This window comes from Lonchura striata, chromosome 5 (assembly GCF_050655825.1).
Source record: "Lonchura striata isolate lonStrDom1 chromosome 5, ASM5065582v1, whole genome shotgun sequence".
Taxonomy (NCBI): domain Eukaryota; kingdom Metazoa; phylum Chordata; class Aves; order Passeriformes; family Estrildidae; genus Lonchura; species Lonchura striata.
The window spans coordinates 60,723,057-60,734,943 of NC_140707.1; the positions used below are offsets into that span (position 1 = coordinate 60,723,057).

Sequence of the window (11,887 nt, forward strand, 5' to 3'; positions counted from 1 at the left end):
GATGAGAGCAGTGTGATGGGCTGGGTGCTGCCATCTTCAGTAGCAGACATTGTAGCAAGGAAAACTTTTAGTGTGTTCCAGCTATGAGATAGAAAGTTACTTGTGTAACAATTTTCAGAGTTTCAGAAGATCTGAAAATGGAAATGAATATGAAACATTTGGGTTGGGATTGGGGTTATTGATAAATGGGTAGAACTAGAAGCACATAAAAAATATTGAAGGATGAGCCTCTTAAACTGGGGAAGTTTTAGATAGTCATGTTGGTAAGGCTCAAAAAATTCTGCTTGTGTGAATGGAAGCTCCAAAGTATCTGCATCATCTGAGAATGGTAGATACTTGCAGGAAAGGACTTTTTTAGGACTTTAGAACAGCAGCAAAATTAGATGAATTTTTTATGCCTGAATGATACTTTACATGGACAACTTAGAGAGTGTTTATCTCCATTCTCTCAAAGGTTTTGGATTTGGTTTGGTGTTTGGATTAGCTCTTATTTTATCTGGCTGCCCTTAAGAAGAGTACATTTACATTTTGTTCCCTGCAATATAGAACTATGTGGCTTCCCTAGGGGGCCTGGTAGCCTGACAGACTGTTTCTGGGCACACTTACTAGTTTGAAGAGCTTTTCAGGACAGATAGCAATTGAGGGCATTTTTCATGGATAGCAAAATCCTGAAATCAGCAACTAGCTTTTTTAACAAAACCAGATTACCTTTTCAGGATGGTGCCCTCTTCCACTATACGTTGTCCTGTCCTTTGTTTGGCAGATTTATGTTCTACTTTGAAATGCCAAAGATACTAGTGCTTGAGCTAGGGTGGCTGTCACCCCAGTAAGACTTTGAGTTTACATCTGTGGAGTCTTTGCTGTTGGTGATTCTTGCTTTATCTATGTGGTAGGAGAGCCATCTTGGTATGATTTGGGGTTGTTCAGATGTGTGTGGGTCACTTCAGCTGAAAAGCATTTCATAAATACACAGTGCAATGTAAGATACAGCTCTGAACACAGAAAATTAATGCTGTGTTTACCTATGGCTAAAGCTGGAATCTGTCCTGTTGACTCTCACTGGGTTTTTATCAGCTTTTACCATCCACTCATGACAGCGTGGTATGTGTCATTATTTGCAACTTGCTAAACAAAAGGTGGGAAGGTTAAATTTGTTCTTCCATAATTTTCTTTCTCTAACTTTCTTTCTTGTAGTGATTATAAAGGTTCTCAGAGAGCCCTATAAAATTTAGTAACTACAGGACCAGAGCCTGAATCTGTACTGAAGCCTGGGCAAAGGTAGTGGGGAAGTGCAGAACAGTTCCTGCTCACCTTCCACTCCCTGCACACACAGGGTGGACCCAAACCTGAGCTACATTTTTACCTATTATGTCCATTATGAAGGCAAATGGAATGGCTTATTCTGTTCAGCTTAAAAAGACCAATGCTATATCAGCTGGGTATGAATTCTCTGTTCAGGAAGTCCCACATTTAAAAATAAGAAAATAAAAACTACTTAGTCTCTCAAACTTGAAAGTCAAGATATTCCCATGTGGCATAGGCCAAATCCTGAAGGGCTTTATGATACATTTCTCTTGTGTGGGGACGCCAAACACAGAAGGAATCTCTACACATGCACAGCAGAGAAAATCTCTGTGGCAGCTGTTCACATTTCCTTGTGGAGAGAAGGGGGAGGAAGTAGGTGTTTTGGGGACCAAATCAGTAGCTTTGGACAGCACACAAAGGCTTCAGAGTCAGTGTCAGAGTGGGGAGCAATGAGCAGTGTCCACTAGTCCACAGCCAACAGTCAGCAGCAGCCCAGCTGTGGGCCAGGTCTGTGGTTTGGAGGCCCCTGAGCTCTTGGGACTGAGGATTCCTTTTACTCAGGTTGGCAGAGCTTCAGGCATCAGACTTTTTCTAAAAGTCTACCCCATTTCTCAGGATTTCATTATGAGCTAATTAGAAGGCAATTTTCTCTAAGGCAGCATCTTTTGATTACATTGAGAAAGCACACTGCAGTGTTGGGTTTTTTTCCCTCCTTTATGAACAATTTTTGTCTTCCAATGTATAAAATATTTTTAAGGGTTTTTCTTGGACTTTCATTTCAGTGGCATGACAGTAAATCTACTTGCAGAAGTCCAGTAACTTTCTTACACTTTGCAGCCTAAGTGGAAGCCTCAGTTGGGCAAGTTTAAAATGAAAAGTTCTGGTGCTCGTTACAATAGCAAAACCTTTTAATAGCACCAGAGAGGCAGGGGAACTTCACCAGATAACTAAATCCATTGATCTCTAATCCTTTGGGCCATACTTACTGTGGAAGACTTGCATGCATGGCTTCAATCCAGAACCGCATGCTGCCAAAAAACGCTTAGTACGTTAGCAGCCAACAAAAATGTAAGAGGTCTGCTCTGCATGTGGGAAACAACATAAAAAGAAGTGGTTTTTTAGCTTAGTCTGACAAACGTTAGCATATAACACTGATATTAAAATGAAATGGCAGAAAGTCTCAATCATATCTTGGATGTTGGGGGACTTATATGTGCTAATTAAAAGGGACTGGGTGGCACTTTAGGCTGCTCTGTTGTAAGTTTCTTCTCAAGTACTCCAGTTCAAAACCTTCCTCAGGGTAGAAGCTGCTATTAATGTGCATTTCTTGCAGGCTGAAGCATTAAAAAGCGACATCTACTAAAGACAGATGCATTTCTTCCTCTATTTAGACACAAATACAGATGTTATTCATATCAAATATATATCATTCTCTGTCTCTGGTGACTGATCTTAAGGAACTATAAAATCTAGCTAAATATATTTATAGCTTTATAGTACTGCCTGTACCCAGATAACTCTTAATGCACTTCTTTATAAATATCAATTAATAATGCATATCGGAGGCAGGTCTGTATTAAATAAAAGTTCATGCTATGCCTTCCAGGTACCACTGACAGCCTCAGAGACTCTGTAAATGCAGAAATAGTTGCAGGTTTTTTTTTTTTTTTTTTGATAATATCACTAAGTCATACTGACCCTTGAGGTTTTCACTGTGTACTTGACACTTTCCACATTTCAGTTTACCAATATGTTACTTGTGTGTGTGTACACACACATGCACACATCCTATATAAACTCTATATAAATCACCTTTAAGAGTGCTTTTTAAAAAAATATATTTGTGTATGTCAAAGGACCTAGACATGGAATTCTTTTCAAGCAGAGAATGGCAGGCACTGTATCAATGGACAAACACCCCACACAGGACAACCATTGATTTATGTTTGTATCAGAGTGACATTAAAACCCCATGGATTGCTACATTTCTCTGACTACAGCATTCAGAGATACTTCTTACAGGCAAGTTCCAGCTTTCTGAGGGCTTTTTCAACTCTTGTGCCTGTTTGGACTTTCTTCACATAATGGGAAAATCAGGTGAGGATGGTCACAGTTGAGGTGAGGTCATGGACACACCTGATGCTTTCCAGAAATACCCCTTAATCTGGTACTTGTTCCTATTTGTACGAAGGTGACCTAGCAAAAATCAGACAATTCTTCAGTTAGTATATCTTAAAAGTCTAGAGCAACCACCATAATATCCAGGAATTGTGAAAGATTTGTACATCTAGTACTAATACACACTGGTGTGTTTGTAGGTGCAAACTGGACATGTCTAAAACAAATTCTAAGTAAATATTATTCACTCAAATTCCAGCCTAGTTCTCAGTCACCTTCTGTCACATGGACAAAAGCCTTTGAGTAGGAGTAAAGTTTGAGTCACACAGGAGTGAGCATGGCCTGAGCTACTCCCTGGCGTGTGCCCAAAGCACATGACAGCCCACTCCATGGATAGGCAGGGCATGCTCACATAACTTGCAAAACATGTGGTTCATGCCACCTATCTCAGCTCTGGTACCCTTCTAGAAATGGCTTGGAGGTTGCACATTGCAAGGCGTGTGGAATCTATGGCTGACCTGAGCTTGGATCACCCTACAAGAGAGTGACTGTACCATGCTATGACCAAGTGTCCAGTGTCCACCCAGAAGAATTCACAGACCTGAGCCAGGGAAAATACCAGACTCACCAGACTTCACCCCGATGCCAAAGCCAGGTTCTCAGCATGTTTTGCAAGGCCTGTTTCAGATGCCTCATTTCACAAATCCAACACAACACGCCAGCTCTGTAGAGCCAACAAGATCAGGGAAAGATGAATCATTTAGATACTCTCAGGAGACAATCAGCAACTCACAAGCTAGGCTTTTTAGACAGACTTTTGGTAATGTACCCATAAGTTAGAATGGAGCCACTAGGCATCATTGACAAACATGTCATCAGCCTCAATATACTTGGAATTAAAGACATTTCACAGAGTAAAAGTAAGCTATTAATATCCTGTGTTCATAATGTTACATTTCTTGGCTTTTTTTTTTTTTTTTTTTTTTTTTTTTTTACTTTTGAAAACCCTACAATAATCTCCAGTTCTAATTCTACCAGATCCCTTTCTTCTAGTTCACAATAATGAGATATTACAATATCCTCTGGAAGACAGAGGCACTGACAGAATGCACTCCAGCACTGCGTGTTCTACCATACCACAGCACAATGGGATGCCATTACTGGGAACCAAGTCTGCTCAATCTTGTTATGTCCTTCCAGAGCCAAATCCTGCTTGACTTACTCATGCAAAAATCCTATTGAATTCAGTGGGCATTTTGCCTGAGAGGGGAGCAGTGAAGAGCCCTCCCTCTTATTCTTCAGGCTTTTCCCTGATGAGGGGCCTGAGCATTCAAGATGTTGAGCTGCTGCTGGGTGGCCCAGGACCATGTATCTTCTCAGGAGAGCTACAATAACCCCTAAGACAAATTAATCAGGTAATTAAGAAACTGATTTTTCATGAGCTTTGTCTTTTCAGTTTTGTTTTGTTAATCCACTAAAGCAAATCTTCAGTCAAATGCTTTTATTTATAAACTCTTTTCAAATCACAGGTTTTTATTTATTAGAGATAGTTGCTTGTGAAAGCAGATAATTCAAAACCAAGAGAAAAATATTTCCTCTGTTCACCCAAAAGTTGTAATCCTCCAAGAGGGCTTACTTGACACAGCGGTATGTTTGTACTATAGCCCTTCAGACCAATATCCCCTCCCCAGATTATACTGAGTTTTTTGTCCAGAGAAAAATTTAACTTAGACTGGGGGGGGAACCCCCCAAACAAATGCAACAGAACCATGCTCCCCTTTTCCCCACCCCCTACAATTCCCCAATTTAAAAATAATTAATATCTTCTAACTGACCTCTTGAAAGCTCAGGGCATTTTTACTTTTTTATGGTTATTTTATCTAACAACTTCACATGACTTTTATTTAGCCAGTTATTGCTGTCCTGGTAAAATACAAATAAACTTCTTACTGTACCTAGATAATGATCCATCAACCCTTCCTTTTTGAACCCCAGGATCTAGCCTGTTGAACATGCATTGATTTTTTATGATATAATAATAAATTTGATTTCTGACAGAGCTGCACACTTGAACCTCCAGATTAGACTATGAACTTGACATACCTGAGAGAAACAACTGAATACTGCCCCTCAAGAACATTTGGATATTTTCCAATGTGGATTCCAGTAGAATTGGTCATAAGATCAAATCACTGATTCTTTCTCTCACCAAACTTAACCTAAGGACTAAAATTGTAGATTTTCACTTAACAACATGTTCTGCAGCTTCTTTCTTTTGTGCTTGCACAATGATTTCCAAACATTTGGTGCCTATTGCTCACCCAAGAACCTTAACATAGCAGCCAACTATAAATCTGCTTCTATTCCCAACAACCATAAGAGTTTAAAATGCAAAACTCCTCCTTCACAGATTTTAAGGACTCTTTCAGAAGGTCAAGTCACCGTCTGTAGACATATTACTGTTGATGCATTTTCCAGTTCATGTTATCTAAGAAACAGTGAGCAGTTATCGCCACTTGAGTACATCCTCCTGTGCCAACCCCCTCAATAAAGCAGGATAAATACATATTGGTTTTGAAGGACAATTTTGGTCAGAATTTCCTGTAACAGATCAGTTCCTTAGCACGTGAATCCACCTTTTCCTTTCACTAAATGTGCTCCAGCTGGTTCTGTGGAGAATTGTGATGCATGTATAGAGTCAACAGGAGTTCCCTTCTTGGAAGGTTAATGCAGAAATTATATTCTTCCTCCCTATTCATCTCTTCTGATGTTTGAGTGAATGGTTGCAGCAGTAATAATTAAGTAACATGAACTTATATAAAGGAGGTATGGATCATACCATTGCACTTGCATGCATATAAATACCCCCTTTTTAATGGGAAATTAGGTATTATTGCCAAAGATACTCATAAACAAGGAAAATAAGAGGAAGATATTCACCTCACCCAGATTCCTCAAGTTTACACCATGCCACTCAAACTCTAAAGTGACAGAATACCAACTCACTACAACTTCTTTTATATTGTTTTGGATCCCATTTTACATAAGTAACTATATAAGGGGTAGATATTTACATTAGAATTAGAAGGCAGGATTTCAGAGGATTTCAGGAACACACAAGTTTTTAGCATCCCATTTAAGCTGTATCTTCATTTCCTTCCTGAAGTGATTGCAGTATCTTTCATCACACTATTGAGAAGAACTAAATTTCTTGTGGACTACTAGAAGTAATCGAAAATTTATGGTTGTAGATTGGATGGGCTTTTGAGCGATCTCAGGCATTGATCAGTGTGGCTACATCATGCTAACCTCCACTGGTTAGAGGACCAGCTCCAGAATGTATTTAGACTGACTAAAATACACTTAGCTTGCATAGCTAAACAGAAATTAAGCTGCTGCAGTACTCAAGAATACTCCTCCAACATAAAATGTTGGTGTCATCATATTCACATAATTTTGTTTACATAAGTTAGCTGGAATAGGAAGGTGTGGTGATATATGTCTTAGCCCTGGCTGTACTGTCCTGTGCTTGCAAGCCTAACTTCACTGTTGTTGCTGGATGGAAAAAGGTCAGGTATGCTGGGAAACACACCTTTATTTTGCTGAGTAGGCACTTCCTCAAAAGCTTTGTAGTTGGGAGTATGATCTGCACCAAGCCGTTTCCAGAGCCATTTCTACAGCTCTCTTTGATGAAATTCTTGGTTCTAACTGGCATAAACTATTCACTGAAATGATGGGGCAAAAGTAACTTTGCCTTCATTTTTCTGAAGCATTAACTGTAGCAATGTTTTGTACTTGTGGAGCTCTTGGATATGTTTCAGTTTAATACCACAGCATCAACTGTATGTACTTCTTTCCTGTTAAACATAAAGTAAAAACCTAACCCCAGGTCAGTATCTTTAATTTCCACCAAGGAGTATAGGAATAAGATCTTTTAGGTTTTTTTTGTTTGTTTGTTTGTTTGTTTTTTGTTTGTTTGTTTTTGTTTGGTTTTTTCTTTCCCTTACACTGGTGAACCATGACAGAATTATTTTGCAACTTAACAAGTCTGCAAATTGTTCTCATTTCCTCTTTGGCATTAATCCTCACTGAGCTGACATACCTAGTGTTTTGTAAAAAACACTTTAGCAAGGTAAGGTTTGTATATTCACAAAACTAGAGAAATGCACAAAAGTAATTTGTGGAATTGGTTAAACATCTCTGCAACTAACTTTGTGAAAGTAGGATTGTTGAGTTGAACTATTAGTAAAGTGTAGAGCAAGAAGAGCCAACATCTTTCGTGTGATAATTGAAATAATTTCAATTCATTTCCTTCTTGGTTGGACAGAAACTTGTTTTCAATAGAAAAGAAATCTTGAAGGAATCCATTGACCTAACCAGTCTTATAATGCAAGAAGTTAATGGACAAAAATGATATTAATCTTCAGTTTATAATAGCATTTTCTTTTCACAGAACCAAAACCATACAAAGGCAAAGCATATTATAAGAGCAACTGCTACTCTGGTAGATGCATGACCTTTGTTTTATGTAACAATTACTGGGTTGGTGGAAAAATAAAATAAAAAAACTCAACAAATTTTTATGCTAAGATAATAAATTATAAATTTTGAAAGTCTAAGGCACTAAGCAACTTGTAAGCAACAGTCCTGTCTCTTAGCAACGAGCCATGGAAAGCAGCTTGTTGATAGGAATAGAGCAGACAGGATTGTTTTGCAATGATTACCACCAAGGAACTAAGAACAACATTTTAACACCTGCCTCAGGGCACTTCTGCACCTAGCTATCCATCTCTCCAGTGGCCCACAAAGCCTGGGCTGGATGCCAAGCGGCTTCTGAGTCCTGCCTCCTTCCCAGAGCTGGCCCACTGCAACAAAAAGGACCCAAGAGGAAAGATCAAAAAGGTAGAGTTCGGGTGTGTTGCACACTTGTGCCCACTTCTATTTTTTTAAAGCCTTTTTACAAAAAAATGCGTGATCATTAGTGTAAATGTTTATTTTTTTTTCTTCTCTCTCTGCCCCTTTAGTGCTGTGAGTCTAATCTATACTTAGCATTATGAATGAACGCAGACAAGTTTTTGATATTAAGCCAACATTTTTTTACTGTAGTTTTATTCTTAAATACTCAACATTAAGAGTTGGACAAACAGTGCAATCAGCAGAACCTTGTTGCTGTTTTGCCATTGTGCTGGCTTCAAAAACATACAAAGAAAATTTCAGGAATAAAGTGTCTGCTAAGTCCCTGAACTAACATCAGTGGTGACTCATTCATTCTCTCAGGTAGAACATTATGATAGTAAAGGCAAGATGTAGAGAAGGATAGTAAAAGTTAAGGGAAAAAAGGGGTAATGTGGAGTCCAAGCAGATGGAAAAGGGAAGGGAAGGGAAGGGAAGGGAAGGGAAGGGAAGGGAAGGGAAGGGAAGGGAAGGGAAGGGAAGGGAAGGGAAGGGAAGGGAAGGGAAGGGAAGGGAAGGGAAGGGAAGGGAAGGGAAGGGAAGGGAAGGGAAGGGAAGGGAAGGGAAGGGAAGGGAAGGGAAGGGAAGGGAAGGGAAGGGAAGGGAAGGGAAGGGAAGGGAAGGGAAGGGAAGGGAAGGGAAGGGAAGGGAAGGGAAGGGAAGGGAAGGGAAGGGAAGGGAAGGGAATAAAAATGATATGACAGTGAGAAGGGCATGATAACAAAAGATAGAAATGGGACAGCAGAGAAATAGAAAAGAGAAAGAAATATCATGAAGGCACACACACTGCTTTGCTGTTGGCAGAAGTAATTTCCCTTGCAGAAAAGAGTGCAGGGAGAACAGCTAAAAGGAGAATTTAATTCTGATCTGCTGGAAATCCATCATTGACTCATGAGACCTGGCAATTCTTTCAGTCCACTTTAAGCCCTAAGTGAGTTGGAGCACTGATCAAAGCCTACAGGCCAGCTTAGCCTATAACCCCATCTATCTCCACATTATACCTGAATTTATTAAGCAATACAACTGTACTAAGCACATTTCTATCAACATAGCTTTCCTGCTGCTGACTGAATGCTGAAATGCAAATATGCCAATTTTTTTTTCTGTACTGCCCCATACTTTTTTCAAACTGCCCCATACTTGCTAAGGATACCTGGAGCTGAGTTGGAATATATTTGTTTCGCATGAGGAATTTGCATCAAGGCCAGATACACACTGCAGAAAGTCAGAGTTTTGTTGTTTCTTTTTAAAATTCCCTATCCAGAGTAGATTGATTTAAACTAAATTTGCTAAATGTAACTACTGCTATTGCTGCATAGGCACATTAAGCAAATGCATGGGTTGATCCACCTCAAGAAACTATTTGTTTTCCCTGATGCAAAATCCTGGAGGATTTGGTCATTGTGTCTTATACACCGTTAAGGCTCACCAGGCAAAAGTAGGCTTTCTCCTTCACTTTTCTTTTGGGTGATTGAATATGAAGTCCAGCTCACTGCACATCCTTATGTGAGATAGTTTAACACGGTACCTCGAGGCTCTGTGGTCCCAGAATGCAGCGCAGCTCACTGGCAGTAGTTCAGCTGAAGACTAAACATTTGGCTCAGTGACAGCAGAGCTGCCAAGAGTTGGCAACAAGAGACTCACAGGGAAGCAGCAGGCTGCTAAACCCTTTCACATTTTTAATTAGATCCACACACCCATGTCTTTGAGCTATCATAAATATACAGATGACATAGAGAGCATTATTTGGGGTAAGAGAAAAAAAAAGGAAGAAAAGAAAACTGTACCGTGGTATCTCTTACCTTATTAAAATAATTTACCTACAGCTAGTCTTTGGAACTAACAGGGGAAAGAAAGGGGTTGTGACATTTAACTCAGATAAAAGTCTCTCCCTGTCTACAGTCGAATTCACCCTGCACACTGAAGATGCAGGGTCCTGAGATGACTGACACAGAGCCTTGGCTGCAATAGCATCGCCAGAAGAGGGCATTATTGGCAGCAACTCCAGTCTGTAATTTCCCAGAAGAGCTATATGTTCAAGCTCTAAGTATTCTTAAGCGTGTATCTTGTGATGATGTTGTTGTTAAAATTATTTGTTAGTTTTTTTTGTCATTTGCACTGTTGTTACTACTTTCTAAAAACATCTTGATATACTAAAAACTCTTTCATTTATTTTTTCTTATTAATTTCTTTGCAAAGATATTTTCCACATTCAGTTCTTCCTAAAGTTTCTTTCTTCCTGACTTTCCTGTTAAACTCCTTCCTTCAAAATAATGATGATATTTGCTTGATTGTTTAATTTAATTCCTTTATTTTTTTATTAGTTATTACACAGAACAATTCCCCTGCCACTCACTTTTTTTATCTGATACCATTGAGAGCAACAGTAATAAAGACATACATCAAATACATTTTATATTGAAAATTGACATCATAATATAGGACAATCCAATGCATAGGGTTAAAAGAGATCTTCTGAGGTCCAAGGACTGTGACACTCAAAGTATTGTCTCTTGTCTCTTTTGTTGTAAAGCCTTAACATTTTATTCAAAATAAAAACTGTAGCTGTGTCATCAACCTGCAGTGTAAAGACATGCACAAAGGATCTTTGCAACTGGCCTGGAAAGGCTAGGATTTTCTTCTTGTATTTCTCCGAATTTTAAAGAAAATCTAATAATGAAACAAAGTACTTGAAATGCTGTAGGGGGAAAAAAGAATCACATGTTGTCCCGCCTGGAAGCACAAATTTTATAAATAGACACTATAGCAAACATCAAAGAAATTTCTGTGCAAAGAAACCAACAGATCATGTATATTTTACATTGCCCTTTTATTCCAAACTGTGTTAGCCACACATTGCCAGTTAACTCTGAATGTGCAATCCACAAGCAAGTCCCTTCATCCTGGATATCTGGAAAATTGTTTTGTCACCCTCGCTTTTTTCTCCTGTATAAGTTAAAATTAGCTATGTCTTACTTGCCTTGATTTTTCTCGTGTGTACTTTGCCACAAACTGAGAGGCACAGAGTGACCCAGTATTTTTGTCTCCTTGTGCACCCAGGGCAGGTCCTTGGCAAACATTTCAGCCTACAAGATCTGTGACCAGTGCCAGGAAATTGCCCTGACTTTGTGTCCCCAGAAGCTTTATTCCTGCCTCAGTATGGACTCTGCTTTGCACCAAAGAGCTGAATGTATAGGAAGGACCTCTTTCAAATGGACTGGGCCACTGCAAACCTTTTCACCATAAGGTTGTGAAGTAAGACATGTCAAGGCTGTTAAATCACTGTGTGGGGCATCTTTTTAACATTTGTAAAGTGATTAGCAAAATAAGACTTCACCATTGCTTTGGGCTACCAGCATCCAAGTGAATAAAAAAAAAAATACAGATAAACATCGTTGATCCTCTTAACAGTTTACTGGTGCTAGTAATGAGATACCCTTCTAAGGGGCAGATTCTAAAAGAAGTACTTATATGAAGTGAAAAAGAAATTAAAAAAAAATACACAAAGATG

At 39.1% G+C, this 11,887-nt stretch overlaps 1 long non-coding RNA gene across 2 annotated transcripts in view; it reads right to left on the reverse strand.

The window, feature by feature from the left end:
- LOC146767401 (uncharacterized) overlaps window positions 1-8,916 on the reverse strand; it is a 28,863-nt gene extending 19,947 nt beyond the window's left edge. The window contains exons 1-2 of one of the 2 annotated variants that reach the window (XR_014955756.1): window positions 5,527-8,916; window positions 197-4,147 (exon numbers count right to left, since the gene is read on the reverse strand). This is a non-coding gene — a long non-coding RNA (uncharacterized LOC146767401). Of the gene's footprint in view, window positions 1-196 lie in introns of both variants that reach the window. The other variant, XR_014955757.1, reaches the window with a different exon arrangement.
- Between the last annotated feature and the right edge of the window lie 2,971 nt (window positions 8,917-11,887).